General features: G+C 41.3%; 1 protein-coding gene across 1 annotated transcript in view; it reads left to right on the forward strand.

The window, feature by feature from the left end:
- The window catches only part of LOC126272661 (venom dipeptidyl peptidase 4-like), a 317,380-nt gene that overhangs the window by 53,510 nt on the left and 239,139 nt on the right, over nucleotides 1–24,731 (forward strand). The window lies entirely within an intron of this gene.

Below are 24,731 nucleotides of genomic sequence, written 5' to 3' on the forward strand. Positions count from 1 at the left end.
CCTGATGAGCACTCGCCGACGAGGACAAGGGTATCGTCAGGAGTGCCCCAGGGAAGCGGCATAGGTCCGGGGTTGTTCACTAAGTGATTTGGCGGACAGAGTGGGCAGCAACTGCAGTTGTCTGCTGATGATGCTGGGGTACAAGGTAAGGTGTCGAAGTTGAGTGACTGCACACAGCTAAAGACGACTTAGACCAAATTTCCAGTTGGTATGACCAACGGCAGATAGCTCGAAATGTGGGAAAATGTAAGTTACTGCGGATGAATAGGATGAAGGAACCTGTAATATTCGGTTACAATATCAGTATTGTCCTGTTTGACACAGTCAAGCTGTTTCAGTATCTGGGCGTGAAGTTGAAAAGCAATACGAAATGTGTGATGACCTCAACCCACAGGAAAAATAATTATCAAAATCTGAACTGTGAGAGCCGGCTGTTGTGGTCTCACGGTTCTAGGCGCGCAGTCCGGAAGCGTGCGACTGCTACGGTCGCAGGTTCGAATCCTGCCTCGGGCATGAATGTGTGTGATGTCCTTAGGTTAGTTAGGTTTAAGTAGTTCTAAGTTATAGGGGACTAATGACCACAGCAGTTGAGTCCCATAGTGCTCAGAGCCATTTGAATCATTTTTTTTTCTGAACTGTGAAGTCATCCAAAATTCTAGTCAGAAAACCACACTCTTTGTTATACTTCTCAATTGGTCACGATCCAACATTTTTTATGAACTGAAACTCTAATATTCACCAGAAACTGCTCTGAAATTAACCTGAACCGACAATATTGTGTAAATATTCTCTGAAACTTCAAAGACATCTAAGACAATATCTGAAAGGAATTAGAAAAAGTGACAAAATTTCGTGAATCACACACAATACTGTTAACAATCGCATGAACACTGGGAGGGTTCACCATACATCTACCCACTTTTGAGTATAACCAGTGTCTCTTAATACTACGACTCGTAGCAATACAATATCAAAAACTTTTATTACTGAGTAAACCGTCCCTACGTGATTTGACAACTGACATTTATTATTCCCGCTCACGTCAGGAAATGCACCAATATGGGAATAGTAGCTTTCACGTTATTGGTCAGAACGCAAGCAATTATGGCGGTCACCGTAAGTTTTGCGCAAAGCCATATTTCGCGACAAAATACTCTTATTAGTCACTGTCATATATCTAGTCTCATAACATTGCATAGAACTACATAAAATAACAACAATAATTTTGACATGCAAGGAGAATTAGTTCTAATGAGAGGAAGTAGTTTATATTTACAGGTGTATCAACAATGACTACCAGGCAACTTTTAATTCACTGATTGTAATTTTATTTTCGTTAGCAGAAACCAACATAAACTAAACAAAGAATTTATTCAAATGGAGTCTGCAATTCTTATACTTTTAATAGAGAAAGAAAGTTTCTATGTCAGGGGATAGCGTTCGGCGAAATCTCTTAACATTTTGTTGCATATGAAGCGTTGCGTTGGACAGCAATATGTCGGCGGGTTACGATGATGAGAGCAGGATACAGGCAGTTCCGCTGGTTAATCTTCTCCGGCGAAACGCAAATAAAGTTCCGGCACAGCTGTATCATTTACCCCGTGGTGATTAACAAACCACAAGACGCCAATATACGACCATTGTTGACATGTCCTCTCTTTCAAAGTACATGACGTAGACATCGCTCGTTTTTACACTTTATACACTGTCCGTGACGCTATCGTCCATAATTACACGGTTCGTCATATTCATTTAGTCTTAGCCACAAATACACAGTTCATACAATTGTTCTTGTGTGTGAAGCACACCGTAAACAATGTCCACTCTGTTCTCGCATTTCAAACTTCGACAACGTCACTGAAAGTCATTCATATTGCACAGTTAATTGAAGTCTTCACTTTCACGGCTTGATAGAATGTGATAGGCAACAGTTCCACCACCCAAAGCCAATACCAGCAAAGTTCACTCGCATAAAAGGACTGTTCCTGTCAGCCACAACAAAGTGATGTTAGCGGCACTTTCACAGTCCGGTTTATTTGCTCTTAAAGTTCGCTGGCGACGGCATTACATACCGCAGTGGTAAAGAGAATTAATAATCTTATAGTTCGGTATTACTGTCCATACAATTACGTATGCTTTTCATAAAACACAGTACTATCTTTCACGCGCACGCTTCATAGAGACACCATCCACCATCGCCTCTGGTACACAACAACCTTTCGACTTTCGATATCACCATCGCTGTCCCCTGTCTATAGACGCTAGATCGTTATCGTAAATTACATAAATCTTTATAAATGTTATTCACAGAATTTTTCACAATTAATAATATTCCTAAACAGAACTTTACATACTTTACCACAGGTACAAAGCAAGAAACATACTTATCCATTGGCAAACGAAATAATCACAATTACATCTTTACGTTTAAAAACCACAGTAGAATGTTACATAATCACAATTAGAAATGCCCATATGAACAAAAGAAAAAGAATAGAAATCTAAAGAAAATCACGAAAAAAGTTTTATATGCGTAATTAGCAATGCCTTCACAAATGGAACGAGTATGTGATAACTGTGGAAGGAAAGACGAATGGTAGACTTCGGTTTATTGTGAGGATTTTAGGGAAGAGTGCTTCATCTGTGAAGGAACCACATATAGGACGCTGGTGCGACCTGTTATTGAGTGCTGCTCGAGTGTTTGCGATCCGGCGCTGGTAGGATAGAAGGAAGACATCGAAGAAATTCAGAGGCGGGCTGCTACATTTGTTACCGGTGGGTTCGAGCGTCGCCTGTTCCGGAGAACTCAGACGGGAGAAGGAGACTTTCTTTTCAAGAAACACTACTGAGAAAGTTTAGAGAACCGGCATTTGAAACTGACCGCCAAACGATCCTTCTACCGCCAACAGACGTTGCGTTAAGGACCACGAAGAGACGATGTGAGAAATTATGGTTCATGCGGAGGCATGTAGACAGTCGTTTTTTCCTCGCTCTGTTTCCGAGTAAAACAGGGAAGGAAATGGCTAGTTATGGTACATGGTGTCCTCCGCCACGGATGGTACTGTGGCTGGCGCAATATAAATGTAGATTTGGCAGCACGTCGTAACACCTTAACATCAATGTCTTCTAATCCGGTTTTCCCACACTCCACGTCAAGACGTAAAAATCACTTGCGTATTATTAGACGGTCAAAACAGGCACCTGGCCCAAGTCATAGGCTGCCTGCCTAAGTGCATCCACGGGCAACAAAAATTTTAGTTTTTCATACCGCACCGTACGCGACAGTGCACCGTACCAGTACCTTTCAAATACCGTGTGAGCGAAAAGGCGACTTTTCAGTGGGTCAGATCTCTGGTTTTGTTGACCAAAGATAAGGGTTCAAATGTTTTGGACAGCACTTCATATAGCGTCCATTTATATACCTAACGGAAGAACGTCGACGCAGTAGTCGTCCTATACTACAGGTTCAAAATTTAAACATTACACACTTCCTCCAGCTCACTCAAACTGGAAATATCGGTTGGTTCTTTTGCTTTTGGCATGCTCTGACAGGACTGAGCCGGCTTATAAAAGCATCATTTGCTCATGGGTGGTTACTGAGAAATCACCGAAAAACATTGGTTTTCGGGTACGAAAAATTCCAGTTCTGGGTGTGTGGCCACTTACATAATTTGTCCGTGTGAGATAGTAGAAATCTTTAATATGTGTTCTTAAGACGATAATCTCGGAGAAATTCGAAACTTTTTTGCGATACCATTATCCGCTTCCGAGATCTTTGGCACTTAAAATATGCACGTATAATCCCCTCTGCGACATAAATGTAGATTTAACTGACACAGTGAACAGATGGCAACGGGTCTGAGGTCACCAAAATACTTTGTCAGTCGGCGCTTACCAAGCAATAAAATTTTACGACACGTGTGTTTGTATAATAGGCTCGCCTATACCAGTATGCCCAAAGTGGTAATTCAGCGACAAAATATGGGATAAAAAGGATCTCAACATACCTGAAAAGAACATAGCGTCTCCTTTAAAATGTGTAAAACTGGAAAGACCGCAAATTCAGTAAGATATTTTTAATATTTTTTACTCTTTTAAGATAGAAACGATTTTTTGTTTCCATTATGTGCACCAATTTTGTGTTCGTGTGTCGAAGTATATAAACTTCAAAAAATTTACTGACTTACGCAAATCGGTTTATATAAGTAGCATACTATGCAGAGAAAAGAATGAAACCAGCGGAAAAATGCTCCTGTCGGAGCACAAAAAAGGCGAATATGCTCCTCTTTGAAAGACTGCCCAAAAGTGGGGAACGAGATGCCTCAATTGTCGCCTTCCTCACCAAAAACTTTGGCATGCGAACAGATTTTCGCTTTTGTGCTTAAACAGGTATCCGAGACAGTGACTGGAGTGACGGTGGAATAAAGGAGCAAGGAGACAGTGCCAGTGGGGGGAGAGAGAGAGAGAGAGAGAGAGAGAGAGAGAGAGAGAGAGAGAGAGAGAGAGAGAGAGAGAGAAAACAGAGTATCACTTGGAGGCAAAGAGAGGGGAGACAGTGGAAACGAGAAATACAGGTGAGTGGAGACCATACATAGATTGGAGAACTTGAACGCATAAGTATATGGATGGGCGTCTTTGGGACAGACATTTTAAACTTGAGTATGTAGGAAAATGTAAGGTGAACCCCAAAATTTATGAATCGTATGGTGGAGACAGTGGCAAAGGAGACAGTGTAAGTGAAACGGACAGTGTTGGTGGCATATACTGTAACTCAATGGGATAAAAATGAGACAGCGGGAGAGACACATATAGACAGTGGCAGCGAAGAAAAGGTGCTAGATATGAAGACTTAAACTACCAACAGCGACTGAGTGAAAGGATTTAGAATGTTCCGTGTTAAGAGCGCGAATGCGTTCGCATGCCTGAGGCAGCTGGTTGGCAGCTCCCCTGTCAATCTTTCAAAGAGAAACATGCTCGCCTCTATTTGTGCTCCCACAAGAGGATACTTCTACTGCTAATAACAGACCGAATTTAAAAATTTAAAATGCTATCATGATATACTCATTGAGAGGTTTATTCTGACGTTAAAGGATTAACGTAATAAAACTGATATTACAGTTGAAAACTATATGTTTTCAGCAAGCGCATTTCAGAGCACGTAAGTTACGCCGACTTTCATCCAGCATGTGAGAATCTGATCACTCAGCAACTTGCGACAAACTTCAAACATAATTTCCAAGTTTTCCGAAATATTCTCTTGCTAACACCCTCCACAAAATGATGAAAGTAAAAAGCTTTCCCTTACATTTTCGCTGTTCATGTACTAAAACTTCAACATCGGGTATGGTGCTTCAACGCATTACTGCTTTACTAACTCTACTCCCAAGATATTTTGCCAACGGTATCCACACATACCGCTGAATGTACCTGCAAAATCGTGTTATTGTACGACACTCATTTAAAGATATACCGTATCATAAACTGATTGAAATTTCTCATCGTTAGAGATTAGAAGGAGCGATTCGTAATAGCTGTCCAGGAAATTTAATAGCCGAGTTTGAATTCAGTATTACTTATTACTGATTTCATCAGTTAAGAGGTTAATCTTCTGACATTTAAAGAACTCTTTCTTCTTATGCCCTGTTCAGTTATGACTCTATTATATATATCATGTAGCCATTCTTGTGGACATTATGTAGCCATCTCCACACTGGTTTGTTAGAAATAAAAAATTATCATAAAGACAATACAGCTAAAAAGCAGCTTGTGTTATTAGGGATGTCCAAACATTTAACATTCCACTGATACTTCTTAGATGTTGAATTGCGTGACAGTCCACATTTCTGCTCTTGTTTATGTTTCAATGACGAGTTACATACCACTTGTATCCACATTCTTTGAAGTACACAGTTCAACCCTAAACACATCATTGACAATGACATGCGTGAAAAACCCGTTTTCTTAAATCGGGGTACAAATTACCCCATTCTTATCGCTCTTCCCCCCGAACTAGACATACTTGCCCTTCGCGGGCAAGTGTTACAACTACTCGAGCATGACTCACGATCCGTCCTCAGTTTTACTTCTACCAGTACCTTTCCTCTTAAGCTGCCAAACTTCGCAGAAGTTCTCCTGCAAACTGGGGGACTATCACACCCGAAAGAAAGGATAATGACGATTCGCGGCTTTTCCACAATTCATTTTCACTCTGGAGCAGAGGGTGCCCTGTGAGGAGTAGTCGGAAGTCATGCTTGGGTAGCTCAATAAGTAGCGCATTTGCCCACGAAAGGCTCGGGTCGCAGTCCGGCACACACGTTTTATATGCCAGGAAGTATCAAAACAAAAACTTCAAAATACCAAAACTGGTTATAAATACAGAACAATCAGTTTCATAACAAAGTAACAATTTGCACACGGTCCACGGGAAACACATACCTAGCAACGAACTAGTGACGTCACGCTAATCGTCTTGCCCGCCATACATCATGAATGCTCGGCTACGTCCGGGGTCAGGTAGGAAATCAGTAGGTCAATGGAAAGGTACCCTATAAAGTCACAAACTTTGTCACGCACTACCGAGAGCATAAGTCTTCTTAAATGCGCAGCTATGAGGTAGTCTGAAATAGTAACTCGCTCCCCAGCGCAGACGATCGCTGCAATTGCTTTAGATGCGCTGAAAAGTGAATTACAACCACAACTCGATGTCTGCTCTTTAAAACAGGTTCAACACAATAGCCTGGTTTGATTGAACCAAAAATTTGGCTAGTATCAGAAATTAATTTCAAAAATACCTTCTTGTCATCACATGCTCCCAATGTCTCTTGGAATAAATGTTTTTCGTAGTACCTTCCTTCAATTTTACTGAAGTTGTTCAGTTTTCCCTTTTGTTGAGTGTAACACACTCCGCTGCATAAAATTGCTCCCGTTTAATGAACGTGTTGCAGTGATGGATTTTTGTTTTTGCTGAGAGTGATTTTCTACTGTAAATGTCCTTCGTTAATTGACAAGCTGTTTCCGTTTTATGGGCTTTGTTTTTGTTTGGTTTTCTGTCCAGACAGTTTGGCTGTATCATTTCGCCTAATACCATATCTGGCACTTCGGAGTTGTGGACAATATTTAATATTCTTTATGAATTCTGTCCTCTCGAAAGAAATTAGCAATCAAGCATTTATGACATCTCTTTCAAGTGGTTGGTCTCCTCCGTCACTGTATCGATGTTTCCTGAATATATTACTAAATCGTCTCCGAAGGTTGGACATTTGAGTTTGACGTCAGTTTTTGTATCCCAATCGGATTTCTTGTATTCCATTCAAGTTTAAGGTTCCATTCCTTTATTTTATTTTCCAAAACGCAGTTCGTCAATGGTGACAGACCATCGCCTTGCCTTAAACCAGTTTTTATTTCAAGCGGTTCTGAAATTTCGCCATGAAATTTTATTTTGCATTTTGTTTCTGTCACTATTTCTTTAAATACTGGTGCAGTTGTTCTGTCTGTACCAGATTCTTTTAGTGGTGTATGGTCAAGTGAATGGAGGGCGTCCTTGACGTCTAGTCTGAGACTAAATTTTTGCTTCTCAGGCAATAGTTCCATACCATCTGTTTCAAATAGGATCGCTCCTTCCTAAATCTCCCACGGTGTTCGCCTAGCTGATAATGTGATTGCTCCCCCGCAAGATTTTGAAACGCCTTGCATAGATTATGTTCGTAAAACCCATTAGAGAGTTTCGTCTATAGTAGTTGACGTCTGCCTTATTTCCTTCAAGTATGAAGGATGTATGAGGACGCATTGCCATTCATCCGGGATTTTCTCTATTGCCCAAATTTCCCACAAAAGATTGAGAAATTCTTTCAATCGTGTAATAGCTAGCATTTTCCACATTTCTCCGACAGTTGAATGCTCTCCAAAAGCCTTGTTATTTTTGGGTTCTTTCATCATATTCTGAATTCTTATTTCATCCAGCGGCTTCTAATTTAAAAGAAAATCCATGTTCTACCTTGTCAGAAGATCACTTGTTCCTCGTAGTGCAGAAGTTTCTTAAAGTATTCTACTGTAATTTTCATATTTCTTTATTGTTAATGGCAAATTTTCTGTTTTCTCTTTTAAAACGTAAACTTGGTGATTGATAGCTCGTTAATTTATTTTTAAATGTTTTATAAAAGTTTCTTGTTTTTCTGGAATACTTATTCAGTATCATGTAGAAGAGAATTTTCAAGATTTATGTTAGCAAGTCTAACAAAGGCTTTGTCGTTTACTTTCCTTGGATTATGAATTCCAAATAATAAACGTCTTTCTTTGTATTTACCACCCTCCCCACGCCGTAAATCTGTCCTCAATAGCATCTTCAGTCTTCATTCCAACATCAGTATTTCTTGTTATTTCGCACTGGGACTGCTTTCTTGTAAGTATCTATTATTATTGTACTGATATTTTTACAGTCACTAGTTTCTAAGTTGTTCAATGTGTTTTGGAAGATTTCTTTGTTTGTTACATTACTTCTGTGCGTCAATATTATATATTTTATTCCTCTCGAATCTAGTCTTATACTCGGGAATAAATTTTACCTTAGTTGCTGTCAAGTAATGATTTGTTTCGGTATTTGATCCTGTCATCAGCTTGACGTTCATTGTTTAATGTTTTTGTTTAAAATTGCAACTTCAGTTTCGTACTCCGCTAAATATGGATATGGTGGTCTTACAAGTTTTTTTGCGTGTTGAAATATTTGGACATTAGTTTTAAACTGAAAGATTTCACAGACTGATTCCTTTTTGTGCTGGGTAGTCTGACAATTTTTCGAATCGATTCATCTTTCGAATTTGAACGTCAAAATCTCCGAACAGTATTTGTACATTATCATTTGGCAATTTGTATACATCATTTTCTAAGGTTTCCCAAAAATATTCCACGTTATCTGGGTTCTTCCTACTATCTTCATTTATAGGAGCACCGCAATTAATCGACGTGTAATTTTTGTTTCACCACCTCAGTGCTAGAAGGGACACTCGTTCAGACGGAAAATAAGTGTCACAGTGTGCATCACTTTAAAATTGATTGTGAGTGCCGTCCCTTGATATGTAATACCTCGCTTGTGACTAATTCTTACACTCCCTTGAAAGTTGCGGTATTTCTCATATTTCACAGAGTTTTCTTCCGTGAACCGTCTTTCCTCTAAAGCTAAAATGTAAATTCTGTGTTTATCTAAAGCTTTTGACAGTTTTTAGTTTTCTTGTTTTTAAAAGTAAATTTCTTCAATATCTTAAGCAGATATGAAAGTTTTCAGTTTTCTTGTTTTTAAAAGTAAATTTCTTTAATATCTTAAGCAGATATTTCTTTTTGGGTTCTCGATTTTGAGAGTTTTTTTTTCAGAATGCTGAGATTCATTGCTTGCATGTTGGTTTGGGCCCTCCAGAACCAACGTCTTCCCCTGCTACATCCTCACATTAATAACCTTCTAATAGGGCAGCCGTAAATAGAGATAATACTTAGAGGTTTGCGATGACATTGTAATTCTGAACAGACAGCAAGGGACTCGGAAGAGCAATTGAAAGAAATAGTGTTTCTTGAAAGGATGATATAACATAAACATTAATAAAATCGAAACAAGAATATGGGAGTATTTGAATTAAATAAAGCGTTGCTGAGGCAATCAGATGAGGAGATGAGACATTAAAACTAGCATGAGTTTTGCTATTTAAGCAGAAAAATAACTAAAAATGGCCGAAGTAGAGAGGATATAAATGTTGATCGGCAATGGCAAAAAAGCGGTCCTGAAGAAAAGAAATTTTACATCAAATACACTCCTGGAAATGGAAAAAAGAACACACTGACACCGGTGTGTCAGACCCACCATACTTGCTTCGGACACTGCGAGAGGGCTGTACAAGCAATGATCACACGCACGGCACAGCGGACACACCAGGAACCGCGGTGTTGGCCGTCGAATGGCGCTAACTGCGCAGCATTTGTGCACCGCCGCCGTCAGTGTCAGCCAGTTTGCCGTGGCATACGGAGCTCCATCGCAGTCTTAACACTGGTAGCATGCCGCGACAGCGTGGACGTGAACCGTATGTGCAGTTGACGGACTTTGAGCGAGGGCGTATAGTGGGCATGCGGGAGGCCGGGTGGACGTACCGCCGAATTGCTCAACACGTGGGGCGTGAGGTCTCCACAGTACATCGATGTTGTCGCCAGTGGTCGGCGGATGGTGCACGTGCCCGTCGACCTGGGACCGGACCGCAGCGACGCACGGATGCACGCCAAGACCGTAGGATCCTACACAGTGCCGTAGGGGACCGCACCGCCACTTCCCAGCAAATTAGGGACACTGTTGCTCCTGGGGTATCGGCGAGGACCATTCGCAACCGTCTCCATGAAGCTGGGCTACGGTCCCGCACACCGTTAGGCCGTCTTCCGCTCACGCCCCAACATCGTGCAGCCCGTCTCCAGTGGTGTCGCGACAGGCGTGAATGGAGGGACGAATGGAGACGTGTCGTCTTCAGCGATGAGAGTCGCTTCTGCCTTGGTGCCAATGATGGTCGTATGCGTGTTTGGCCCCGTGCAGGTGAGCGCCACAATCAGGACTGCATACGACCGAGGCACACAGGGCCAACACCCGGCATCATGGTGTGGGGAGCGATCTCCTACACTGGCCGTACACCTCTGGTGATCGTCGAGAGGACACTGAATAGTGCACGGTACATCCAAACCGTCATCGAACCCATCGTTCTACCATTCCTAGACCGGCAAGGGAACTTGCTGTTCCAACAGGACAATGCACGTCCGCATGTATCCTGTGCCACCCAACGTGCTCTAGAAGGTGTAAGTCAACTACCCTGGCCAGCAAGATCTCCGGATCTGTCCCCCATTGAGCATGTTTGGGACTGGATGAAGCGTCGTCTCACGCGGTCTGCACGTCCAGCACGAACGCTGGTCCAACTGAGGCGCCAGGTGGAAATGGCATGGCAAGCCATTCCACAGGACTACATCCAGCATCTCTACGATCGTCTCCATGGGAGAACAGCAGCCTGCATTGCTGCGAAAGGTGGATATACACTGTACTAGTGCCGACATTGTGCATGCTCTGTTGCCTGTGTCTATGTGTCTGTGGTTCTGTCAGTGTGATCATGTGATGTATCTGACCCCAGGAATGTGTCAATAAAGTTTCCCCTTCCTGGGACAATGAATTCACGGTGTTCTTATTTCAATTTCCAGGAGTGTATATAATTGGGTGTTAGGAAGTTTATTCTCAAGGTATTTCTGTTCATACCCTTGTATGGAAGTTAAATATGCCCATCTTGAAAAATAGAAAAACAATATTTTGTTTTGTATTGACTTTTTCTCGCAACATACCTTTTAAAACTGTATCAAGTGTAAGTATGAGCCAGAAACTGAGAATAGTTTTTGTCACATATCTCAGTAATATCTATGCACTTCCAATAATGTATACTACCAATGGGGCGAAGAGTACATTATGTCGACCACAAAACGGTTTTAAAAACACAAATTTCGTTAGTTCTTGTCATTTGTACTAATACCTTACTTAAAGGAATACTGATCCGTAAGGAAGGTGCTGAACCTGAAAATAATGAATACATTTATTGAGGAAGTGACATCTACTTCCAAGATATGTTTGCGTTAAGTTATGGAATGTGATAAATGGATTCATTAAAAATAGTAAAAATATTTTCAAAATTTTAAAATGTAAAGAAACTGAAAAGATCACAGTATTTTCAAATGGTGGGCATAAAGCGTTTTCACCCCCACCCGTTTGGTATGGGCGAGGATTAAATCAGCAGAGTGACATTTCACATGCACAAACCTTTCACTGACAAGGTAGCATACTGTTCTTCAGATTGCGCATAGCGGCACTGCTCGTGGTGACGTTACGTACCGGAAATGATGGTGATTAGGCTACCTGGAGCTCGAAAATGAATCGCAGCAGTTATTTAAATCTTGTTCCAAATGAATCGTTCACAACAATATTGTCACGATTGAAACTTACCAGTAGACTAACTGCAAGCCAGGCCGGGACGTTAACACAGTCCCTTGTCTTTCGTGGGCAACTTTTTTATCTACTGTTTCATACGAACCGACATTTTCCGACCGACTCTTATTAACATCGTAAATCTCAGTATATAACGCGATCTGACCTTAGAGGAAGGCGTCACCAAAATTCTGAATGTCTCGAATGACACTGATGAAATGTTTCCATTCCAGGGGAGTAATCAACACGCATAGTAGTCACTTAATTGGAAATTCGAGGCAGATCGGCTTAGTATAAGAATTTATCAACACCAGTTTAGCACTAATGGTAGCATTCTGTGTGTTATAATGTGGAGACACGTGCGATGCACACTTTCACCTCGGGAAACTTAATCAGTTATTCAAACGGCTAAGAGCAAACAAATATATTCTCGTGAGACGATTCAAAAACTGGAAAGCTTATCGTAAGGAGCTCTTGTCAACCGGTTTTCCCGTTGAGTCGGGATTCACGCCATTAAGATAGTAACCAGGTTATCACCCTCGGCAAGGTTTCTTCCACAGTGTGTCACTGAACGGAGGAAACTGAAATTCCGAATGGCAGAGCTTCTACAAACCAGCAAGCAAATATCTCAGCAAATTCTTCATGATCGCTTCATTCTGATCTAATGCTGAAAAGGGTTTCGCAGTTCCACAGACTTTTATATCGAAAACCTCATTTTATATATGCTTTTTATTGGAGAAAATTGCTACTTAAAGCAGACAATGAAAAACATAGTCACAGTGCAGTTAAGTACATCGCCATGATTCTGTTTTATTCAAAGTCAGTCACAGGTTGTGCTTTATTTTGTTACAGTTATCAGATCTACAATGGTATGTTTCATATCCAACTAAGAGCAAAATTCTCTTTCTTATACCCAGCTGCAAACGAAAGCTGTACGAGGGTTTAATAATCTAAGGTTAATATGTAAATGTTTTCTCCATATTTCATTAAAGAATTCCTTCTAGAAATTCGCAGATTAGTTAAATAAAACTACAAATAAGAAATCTGAGTGCACTACTCTCCACTGAGATTAAAACTGACAATTAAAGCCGTTCTTGCATAATAAGACAAGCGTTGAACACTGACCTAGCAAGACGCTACTGGCAGCAGGTTTCTGTCGTCGTAACGCAAAGTTAAAGGGGAACGGCTTCCTGGAGTCCAAAAAATTTTCTATTGCAGTGTCTCACCAAAATGAGGATTAGGACTGTATATAAGGGCCGATCAAAAAGTTCCGTTTTAGGGCATTGCTGCGGCGTATATACAACGAAGCGCCACTCCGATGACGGGTACAGGTATCCCATTTTAATCTATACCACCCGATATCTCTGGAGCGGCACAACACAGCAGGGAAAAAAAAATTGGAGGCTATCATGGAATGGTTATCTCGAAATGGCCTTGAACCATCATATTTGTATTCCACGTGAAAAAAGACGTATTGTTTGTAGGGAATTTTTGTTTTCGAAAAGCAACGGTTTGTCTGTAAGGGGCACTTTTCTGTAACTTTCCTCGTTACCAGCATCTCGAGAATGAAGGAAGATCGGAAAAAAAATTCAGTGAAGATCTTGTATGGTTTCTGAACTCTGTCCACTGGTGAAATTTTCGTGAACTTGAAATGGTCTTGAAATAAACCCCAACTGAAGAATTTCAAGAACGTTTCAAGTTCATTAAAATTTCACCAGTGGACGGAGATCAGAAACCATACAAGATATTCATCGAAATTTTTTCCGAGCTCCCTTCGTTCTCGATATACTGGTAACCTGGGAAGGTAACAATGAAGTGCCCTCTTGCGACAAACCATTGGTTTTTTGAAAAGAAATGGTTCCTACAAACAATACGTATTTTCTCACGTAGAATACGAATATGAAATAAAAAACAGGGGGTACAATTTGCGAAATTGAACCTCAGCTTGGTTTGACCATGAAAACAGTGTTCAAGATCATTTCGAGGTAACCACTCCATCACCCCTTGATACCTTACTAGACGTTTTTGGCAGAATTATGCCGCTCCAGAGATGTAGGTTGGTATAGATTAAAATGGGACACCCTGTATAAGCACCGAGAAGTAGGCAAGGGGTCAGTGTGGAGTAGGTATTTTTTTTTTTTTTTTTTTTTACGTGAGTGTGGTAAATGCAGGAACGTGAGATAGGGTGACGTTATTTCCACATCTGACCAACAGGGCCAGAGTTCTGTAATACTTGACGGCCGAAAGACGAACATTAGTAAACATTTGTTGGAGTATGCATAAAGTGCAAGGGGCAGCATGGCTGTTGAGCAACACCGTTGTTGAATGGTGTGAAAAGGAGTGCTGCTGCTTTGTGATAACGAGTCCCTATATCGCAAATGTCGTCGCTCAGTAGTGATGCCAACCCAGGTCAGGACAGTGGAGCAATTGCTCTGTACTACTAATTTCTCCCCCACCCGATTATCACGCAGTTAGCTCCTTTGAAGCAGGCTCCAAGAGTCACGAATCCTGTCGGATGAAAAAGTGCAGATGGCAGATACGGACCTTTTCGCACAGGAGGACACGGTGTATCTTCGATCTGGTACGTCGGCTAGAAGATGGTGTCAGTGCGCACGGCGATTTTGTCTGATCAGCATACCGATTCTGGACAGTACTACCTTAGAACGTTTTTGATCGCCCCCCATTTAAAGCACGAGACATCGAAGTGGAAAAGGAATGCCAAGTGACTTTAGAGGGACAATTCAGGAGTACAGGTGGAAGTTGCCAAATTTTGACAAATATGAATAGTGCTACGGGCATCTCTCTAGCGAGCTTCAGAGGGGAGAAGTCCCCGCACACGCCTATGATTCTTTGATTCTTATGCAGCATTATCTCCTGATGCCCGCCACCCCCCACCCCATGAACCATGGACCTTGCCGTTGGTCGGGAGGCTTGCGTGCCTCAGCGATACGGATAGCCGTACCTATGTCAAAGCGGTAGGTGGATCAAAACAAAATGTCCAGACACTCTGTGACCAAAATGGTACTGAAACAGAGGATGACAGACTAAAGGCCGAATTACTAAATGTCTTCTTCCAAAGCTGTTTCACAGAGGAAGACTGCACTGTGCTTCCTTCTCTAGATTGTCGCACAGTTGACAAAATGGTAGATATCGAAGTAGACGACAGAGGGATAGAGAAACAATTAAAATCGCTCAAAAGAGGAAAGGCCGCTGGTCCTGATGGGATACCAGTTCGATTTTACACAGAGTACGTGAAGGAACTTGCCCCCCTTCTTGCAGCGGTGTACCGTAGGTCTCTAGAAGAGCGAAGCGTTCCAAAGGATTGGAAAAGGGCACAGGTCATCCCCCTTCTCAAGAAGGGACGTCGAACAGATGTGCAGAACTATAGACCTATACCCCTAACGTCGATCAGTTGTAGAATTTTGGAACACGTATTATGTTCGAGTATAATGTCTTTTCTGGAGACTAGAAATCTACTCTGTAGGAATCAGCATGGGTTTCGAAAAAGACGATCGTGTGAAACCCAGCTCGCGCTATTCGTCCACGAGACTCAGAGGGCCTTAGACACGGGTTCACAGGTAGATGCCGTGTTTCTTGACTTCCGCAAGGCGTTTGACACAGTTCCCCATAGTCGTTTAATGAACAAAGTAAGAGCATACGGACTATCAGATCAATTGTGTGATTGGATTGAGGAGTTCCTAGATAACAGAACGCAGCACGTCATTCTCAATGGAGAGAAGTCTTCCGAAGTAAGAGTGATTTCAGGTGTGCCGCAGGGGAGTGTCATAGGACCGTTGCTATTCACAATATACATAAATGACCTGGTGGATGACATCGGAAGTTCACTGAGGCTTTTTGCAGATGATGCTGTGGTGTATCGAGAGGTTGCAACAATGGAAAATTGTACTGAAATGCAGGAGGATCTGCAGCGAATTGACGCATGGTGCACGGAATGGCAATTGAATCTCAATGTAGCGAAGTGTAATGTGATGCGAATACATAGAAAGATAGGTCCCTTATCATTTAGCTACAAAATAGCAGGTCAGCAACTGGAAGCAGTTAATTTCATAAATTATCTGGGAGTACGCATTAGGAGTGATTTAAAATGGAATGATCATATAAAGTTGATCGTCGGTAAAGCAGATGCCAGACTGAGATTCATTGGAAGAATCCTAAGGAAATGCAATCCGACAACAAAGGAAGTAGGTTACAGTACGCTTGTTCGCCCAATGCTTGAATACTGCTCAGCGGTGTGGGATCCGCACCAGGTAGGGTTGATAGAAGAGATAGAGAAGATCCAACGGAGAGCAGCGCGCTTCGTTACAGGATCATTTAGTAATTGCGAAAGCGTTACGGAGATGGTAGATAAACTCCAGTGGAAGATTCTGCAGGAGAGACGCTCAGTAGCTCGGTACGGGCTTTTGTTGAAGTTTCGAGAACATACCTTCACCGAAGAGTCAAGCAGTATATTGCTCCCTCCTACGTATATCTCGCGAAGAGACCATGAGGATAAAATCAGAGAGATTAGAGCCCACACAGAAGCATACCGACAATCCTTCTTTCCACGTACAATACGAGACTGGAATAGAAGGGAGAACCGATAGAGGTACTCAGGGTACCCTCCGCCACACACCGTCAGGTGGCTTGCGGAGTACGGATGTAGATGTAGATGTAGATGTAGATGTAGGTACAACCACAACGGAGGGGTATCTGTTGAGAGGCCAGACAAACGTGTGGTTCCTGCAGAGGGGCAGCAGGCTTTTCAGTAGTTGCAGGGGCAACCGTCTGGATGATTGACTGATCTGGCCTTGTAACAATAACCAAAACGGCCTTGTTGTACTGGTACTGCGAACGGCTGAAAGCAAGGGGAAACTACGGCCGTAATTTTTCCCGAGGGCATGAAGCTTTATTGTATGATTAAATGATGATGGCGTCCTCTTGGGTAAAATATTCCGGAGGTAAAATAGTCCCCCATTCGGATCTCTGGGCGGGGACTGCTCAGGAGGACGTCGTTACCAGGAAAAAGAAAGAAAGGGGATCGGAGCGGTGAATGTCAGATCCCTTAATGGAGCAGGTAGGTTAGAAAATTTAAAAAGGGAAATGGATAGGTTAAAGTTAGATACAGTGGGAATAAGTGAAGTTTGGTGGCAGGAGGAACAAGACTTCTGGTCAGGTGACTACAGGGTTATGAACACAAAATCAAATAGGGGTAATGCATGAGTAGGTTTAATAATGAATAGGAAAATAGGAATGCGGGTAAGCTACTACAAACAGCATAGTGAACGCATTATTGTGGGCAAGATAGATACGAAGCCCACACCTACTACAGTAGTACACGTTTATATGCCAACTAGCTCTGCAGATGACGAAGAAATTGAAGAAAAGTATGATGAAATAAAAGAAATTATTCAGATAGTGAAGGGAGACGAAAATTTAATAGTCATGGGTGACTGGAATTCGAGTGTAGGAAAAGGGAGAGAAGGGAACGTAGTAGGTGGATATGGATTGGGGCTAAGAAATGAAAGAGGAAGCCGCCTGGTAGAATTTTGCACAGAGCACAACTTAATCATAGCTAACACTTGGTTTCAGAATCATGAAAGGAGGTTGTATACATGGAAGATCCCTGGAGATACTAAAAGGTATCAGATAGATTATATAATGGTAAGACAGAGATTTAGGAACCAGGTTTTAAATTGTAAGACATTTCCAGGGGCAGATGTGGACTCTGACCACAATCTATTGGTTATGAACTGTAGATTAAAACTGAAGAAACTGCAAAAAGGTGGGAATTTAAGGAGATGGCACCTGGATAAACTGAAAAAACCAGAGGTTGTACAGAGTTTCAGGGAGAGCATAAGGGAACAATTGACAGAAATAGGAAAAAGAAATACAGTAGAAGAAGAATGGGTAGCTTTGAGGGATGAAGTAGTGAAGGCAGCAGAGGATCAACTAGGTAAAAAGACGAGGGCTAGTAGAAATCCTTGGGTAACAGAAGAGATATTGAATTTAATTGATGAAAGGAGAAAATATAAAAATGCAGTAAATGAAGCAGGCAAAAAGGAATACAAACGTCTCAAAAATGAGATCGACTGGAAGTGCAAAATGGCTAAGCAGGGATGGCTAGAGGACAAATGTAAGGATGTAGAGGCTTATCTCACTAGGGTTAAGATAGATACTGCCTACAGGAAAATTAAAGAGACCTTTAGAGAAAAGAGAACCACTTGTATGAATATCAAGAGCTCAGATGGAAACCCAGTCCTAACCAAAGAAGGGAAAGCAGAAAGGTGGAAGGAGTATATAGAGGGTATATACAAGGGCGATTTACTTGAGGACAATATTATGGAAATGGAAGAGGATGTAGATGAAGATGAAATGGGAGATACGATACTGCGTGAAGAGTTTGACAGAGCACTGAAAGACCTGAGTCGAAACAAGGCCCCCGCAGTAGACAACATTCCATTGGAACTACTGACAGCCTTGGGAGAGCCAGTCCTGACAAAACTCCACCATCTGGTGAGCAAGATGTATGAAACAGGCGAAATACCCTCAGACTTCAAGAAGAATATAATAACTACAATCCCAAAGAAAGCTGGTGTTGACAGATGTGAAAATTACCGAACAATCTGTTTAATAAGCCACAGCTGCAAAATACTAACTCGAATTCTTTACACACGAATGGAAAAACTAGTAGAAGCCGACCTCGGGGATGATCAGTTTGGATTCCGAAGAAATGATGGAACACGTGAGGCAATACTGACCTTACGACTTATGTTAGAAGAAAGATTAAAGAAGGGCATACCTCCGTTTCTAGCATTTCTAGACTTAGAGAAAGCTTTTGACAATGTTGACTGGAATACTCTCTTGCAAATTCTGAAGGTGGCAGGAGTAAAATACAGGGAGCGAAAGGCTATTTACAATTTGTACAGATGGCAGTAATATGAGTCGAGGGACATGAAAGGGAAGTAGTGGTTGGGAAGGGAGTAAGACAGGGTTTCAGCCTCTCCCCGATGTTATTCAATGTGTATATTGAGCAAGCAGTAAAGGAAACAAAAGAAAAATTCCGAGTAGGTATTAGAATCCATGGAGAAGAAATAAAAACTTTGAGGTTCGCCGATGACATCGTAATTCTGTCAGAGACAGCAAATGACTTGGAAGAGCAGTTGAACGGAATGGACAGTGCCTTGAAAGGAGGATATAAGATGAACATCAACAAAAACAAAACGAGGATAATGGAATGTACTCGAGTTGGGTGATGCCGAGGGAATTAGATTAGGAAATGAGACACTTAAAGTAGTAAAGGAGTTTTGCTATTTGGGGAGCAAAATAACTGACGATGGTCGAAGTAGAGAGGATATAAAATGTAGGCTGGCAATGGCAAGGGAAGCGTTTCTGAAGAAGAGAAATTTGTTAACATCGAGTGTAGATTTAAGTGTCAGGAAGCCATTTCCGAAAGTATTTGTATGGAGTGTAGCCATGTATGGAAGTGAGACATGGACGATAAATAGTTTGGATAGGGAGAGAATAGAAGCTTTCGAAATGTGGTGCTACAGAAGAATGCTGAAGATTAGATGGGTAGATCACATAACTAATGAGGTAGTATTGAATAGGATTGGGGAGAAGAGAAGTTTGTGGCACAACTTGACCAGAAGAAGGGATCGGTTGGTAGGACATTTTCTGAGGCATCAAGGGATCACCAATTTAGTATTGGAGGGCAGCGTGGAGGGTAAAAATCGTAGAGGGAGACCAAGAGATGAATACACTAAGCCGATTCAGGAGGATGTAGGTTGCAGTAGGTACTGTGAGATGAAGAAGCTTGCACAGGGTAGAGTAGCATGGAGAGCTGCATCAAACCAGTCTCAGGACTGAAGACAACAACAACAACATCACCTGATACAGACGTACGCACGCAGAGAGAGAGAGAGAGAGAGAGAGAGAGAGAGAGAGGTGACAAAATTCACAGGATACCTCCTAATGCCGTATGGGACCTTCTTGCCCTGTATGCTACTACTACTACTACTACTACTACTATTACTACTGCCGGACGTGGCCGCTGCAGGGATTTTTACCTGCCTCGAGACGACTGGGTGTTTGTGTTGTCCTCATCATTTCATCATCATTCCTGAAAGTGGCGAGTTTGGTCTGAGCAAAGGTTGCGAATTGTATGGGCCCCGATAACCGCGCACTTGAGCGCTCCACAAACCAATCATCATCATCATCATAATTACCTGGCGAGGCCACGGTTTCTGGTCTTCTAAGATCCAACCGATACGTTTACGAGCCCAGGACTGGCGCTGCAAGCGATGTCGTGCTGTTAGCAAAGACACTCGCGTCGGTCGTCTGCATCCATAGCGCTTTAGCTCCAAATTTCGCCATACTGTCCTAACTGCTACCTTCGTTGTACGTCCCACATATATTTGTGCTGTTATTTGAGTCAGTGTTGCTTGTCTGTTCCTTGTCTCACTGACAACTCTAATCAAACGCGGAAGCTCTCAGTCGCGGAATACTGAATTCCCTAGCGATTTCAGAAATGAAATGCCCCATTATTCTAGCTCCAACCACCATTCCGCGTTCAAAGTTTGTTAATTCCCGTCGTGCAGCTATAGTCACGTCGGAAGCCTTTTCTAGTGCATCACTTGAGTACAACTGACAGCTCTTCCGATGCACTGCCCTTTTATACCTTCTGCACGTGGTACTGCCTCCAACTACACATCTTCATATCGGTGTCCCATGACTTCCGTCACCTCAGTATATATATGAAACGGGTATTAAAAAGAAACTATTTAGAAGCCTGAGGAAGCTATACTGCAGACGTAAACACCAGAAAAACGTCAATATTTTGGAGATACAAGAAAAGTTTCTTCATCAGCCAACAGAGTTCATCAAACTAATGAATAAATCTTCGAAAAAACTATACTTTTAAACTGCTGTTCTGTTCCCATTATTGGTACTTGCAGAAGGGATAATTCACTTCGCGGGAAGACCGTTTCAATACTTGGCTTCATAACAGAGAGGAGCTTATTAATATAGGACTCTTCATTGAGATCTCCATTATTCTTCGGAGAGAACCTGCTACGAGAGCCAAGATACAACTCCATACAGCAAAAGGGAACCGTTTTCTTTTTTCTTTCGTAGTTCAACCGTTTGCTTCTTAAAATAACTATTCACACTATCAGCGCTTTCATTTACTGAACAGATAAGGGGTGAAACTAATAAAAATATTGTAATGTCAGTTCCTTTGAGCCTACTATAAAGGCGAAGCCGTTTACGGCGTAAACGAACTGCTGTTGAAATAACTCTGTACAGTAACTTTGATATCTCACCTGTACAGGGTCATGGCTAAACGAAGAAAATATTTTCTCATCCAAATAGATTACTCGGCTCCAGTCAAAGGTAACATATTCTTTCGCGAAATTCATGCTGTCAGTGTTCTAATAGTCAGTGAAAGGTTACTTCGTGGCTGCTCTTCAACAATATAAAACATCTTCTTGTCTCTTCGAAACAGTTTCTCCGACACCACGAAAATGAGAACTCTCTCTCATTGCAAGTCAACTGAGGAACGGAATAGCACGTATGTTCTGTATGAGACGTTGATGATCTCCTTCACTAGACAAACGGGACTGAACGATTCCTTCCTCCCTCCCTCCCGCCCGACACAGCCACCCTCCTGACTTGGATTACCACAAATGTCTCGCCGTGCTTTACGGTACTCCACACTTCCTCCATCTTACTAGCTTCCATTTTAGATCAGTGTAATCACTCTTTCTAGCATCGGTGCTATTGCTACTGCATCAGTACTGTCGCCTTAGTGACATATCATGAGATTTATTAAAGAGGACCATTTACAACTCAATGGACGAAGGGAGTGTAACATACGAAAAACTCCTGTCAGCTGACAGACAAAATATAAAATTTGTCAAAATTCTTCGTGCGGTATCACTGCTAAAAAGTACATTTTAAACGACAATGTAAAAATAGTTCAAGTGAGACTACATACAGCAAAGTAAATAATTGATTTCTGTCCCATTTGACGTATTACGAGGCGGCGTTCAGTGAGTAATGCAACCCATTTTCTTTTTCTGGAAGCAGGTTGGTTTTATGCAGGATTCCAATAAATTATATAATTCCCTACTATTGTGGGACTAAAACCTATTTTTCAACATGATCTCCGTTCAATACGACGGCCGTAAGCCACCTTACGGAGGGCCCGATTTTCCAAATGATCTCCCTCTACTGGTCTAAATCGGAGCCAACGTCTTGCTGCATCAATAACCTCCCCGTCGTCCAAATACTGCCAACACGCAGAGTGCACTCTCATTGGGGCAAGCAGATGGAAGTCTGAAGGTGCGGGAACCGGGCTGTAGGGTAGATGAGGTAGAACGTTCCAATAGTTCTGACCTCCTCTGGGGCGTGCAGACTTATATATATATATATATATATATATATATATATATATATATATATATATATATATATATATATCACCGGTTGTCGTATGACGATTAAAAGATTATAATTAATGTTAGTCTGGTTTGGAATTTGGTAAGCTAGACTGGATATCTGGTGAAACAGTTCCTCAGTAAATATATATATATATATATAAAATTTAAATAAAAAATAAATAAATCTGTTTATTTTTGGAAATATATTTTAAGATTGATCATTGAAATTTGAGCATATTAAACTTGATTCATAAATAAACTGGTGCCTTATTTAGAATTGTGAAAATGTGAGTTTGTAATCTTACGGAACACATCAAACAGGGAGCCAAGATTGGGAGACTACGTACAACACTGCATTCACAAAATAACACACGAAGAACGTTGAAACATATGCAAGAGGAAATTAACCACAACCAACCGATTCAATTTTCACCCAAAGAAGTAACGTTCGTAGCGCAATCCTGTCCGTCATGTAATTACCACACACTGGTATACTAAATTCATACTAACTCTCTGTGAAATGTTCCCGAAAAGAATAGCCGAGAGCTACTTTGATGCTTACACCACATGCTTCACGTGGTCAACTTGGTTTACACAAAGAGTGTAACTCCACAACAATTTTGATGATTAAAATAAATTAGATCGAAAAGCTATTTACAAAAGAAAAACCTCGAACTGGTTACTATCGTCTTACTGTTAACCTGATGGGTAAAACAATTGTATAAGCACGTGGAACTGGTCCCACAAAGTACACCCCACGTGGGTTGAACATAAAGAAAAGTTGCTATATTGAAAAATATTGTCAAGACGAGACGTTATAATCTCACGCACATTCGCATTTAAGATTGATGATCTTAGAGTTACTGATCAACACGTGGTTCCACTTTACTCACAAAGTAGTGACAAAGCAACTACCGGAAGATAATCTGAACTGTACACTCGAATCACACTGCGTTGCAACTTAAGATAACATTATATATTTTACAGCTAAACCTGAAATAAAGGTGATTAAATTTTCAGTTAGGCTGAACTTAAGAAATCCTTAGCAGACACGCGCTTAGTGGAGATCTTACCACTTCAGACGCTCGCCACGGACAGACTGACCTGCGCTTCTACCAAGGGTGCTTCCGTATACAAAACGGAAATGACCAGAGGAGCAGCTTCCTATACCAACATGACAAGGGACGGACAGAACCATACTAAGGATAGCAACCTCTTTGCTTTTAGAAAGCGTAGCTACCTGTTCCGACGTTGGTCCTACTGTTCTCTAACAGACAGGCTTGTCTGCTACCCTCAATCATGCAACTAGAAATACATTTGCTCATTCATCCTCTCACACAGAAGGGAAGGGGGATGACAGTATCTTATCATATACAGTACATAAAAGAAAGCGGATGTAGGTTCCGTATGAGACTGTGTGACATGAATTGCAAATAAACTGTGTTTTAAAGTGAGGTAGTGTGACAGATCGTTCTTGTTTATGTGTAAAAGTAACACGTTCCACTACTCAGTCTCCTCGCAGATAGTCAGAAACGCCACAGTAAATTTAGAAGAGGAATTTATGCCGTAAATGACAACAGATTTAAGAAATTAATATGAAAGGAATCCAACAGAGATAAAAGATAGATTAGATGAAACCAAGAATGTAATTATCAAAATTTATTACAACCTACATTATCCATCATGAAGGGGTTTGATCTATATAGGACTGTCCCAGTTGCTTCTGTGTCCAAAAATTGGTGAAATAAGTTCCTATTTAAAAATCGTTACTTCCAGCTATCACAACATTACTGCCTGCCTATGGTGCTTTCATTGGAAGGATACTGAGATGTTACATACGTTCTATCTCTAGATAGAATAGTTACAAAGTTTCGTATGTGACTTCCCAATCTCCTGCCAATGAAACCACCCCACGCGGACAGTAATGTTGTGATAATTGTAACTAATGATTTTTAAACGAACATATTTCAACCATTTTTGGACTCAAAGCTATCTAAAACCGGAAGCATACTGATCATCAAAATCGGAAACATACTTCGTGATGAATTATATTACGTGTAACAGGATTCTGGTAATTAGCTCCACTCTTACACTTAATTTACCGTTTCCTTTTTTTCGTTAGAATATCAGCACCAAAATCTCGAAGTGAGAGATTTATTGCATCAAGTAAACATTTATAAAAACTGACGAAATATTACTCCAGATTGAATAGACCTAGGAGCTACATCTCAGAAAAAAGTATATTGATGTGTAGGGCTGAATTTTCTTATCTTTATCTATTCTGGTTAACTATTATTTAAAATTGAAACAAC

This window comes from Schistocerca gregaria, chromosome 5 (assembly GCF_023897955.1).
Source record: "Schistocerca gregaria isolate iqSchGreg1 chromosome 5, iqSchGreg1.2, whole genome shotgun sequence".
Lineage (NCBI taxonomy): Eukaryota > Metazoa > Arthropoda > Insecta > Orthoptera > Acrididae > Schistocerca > Schistocerca gregaria.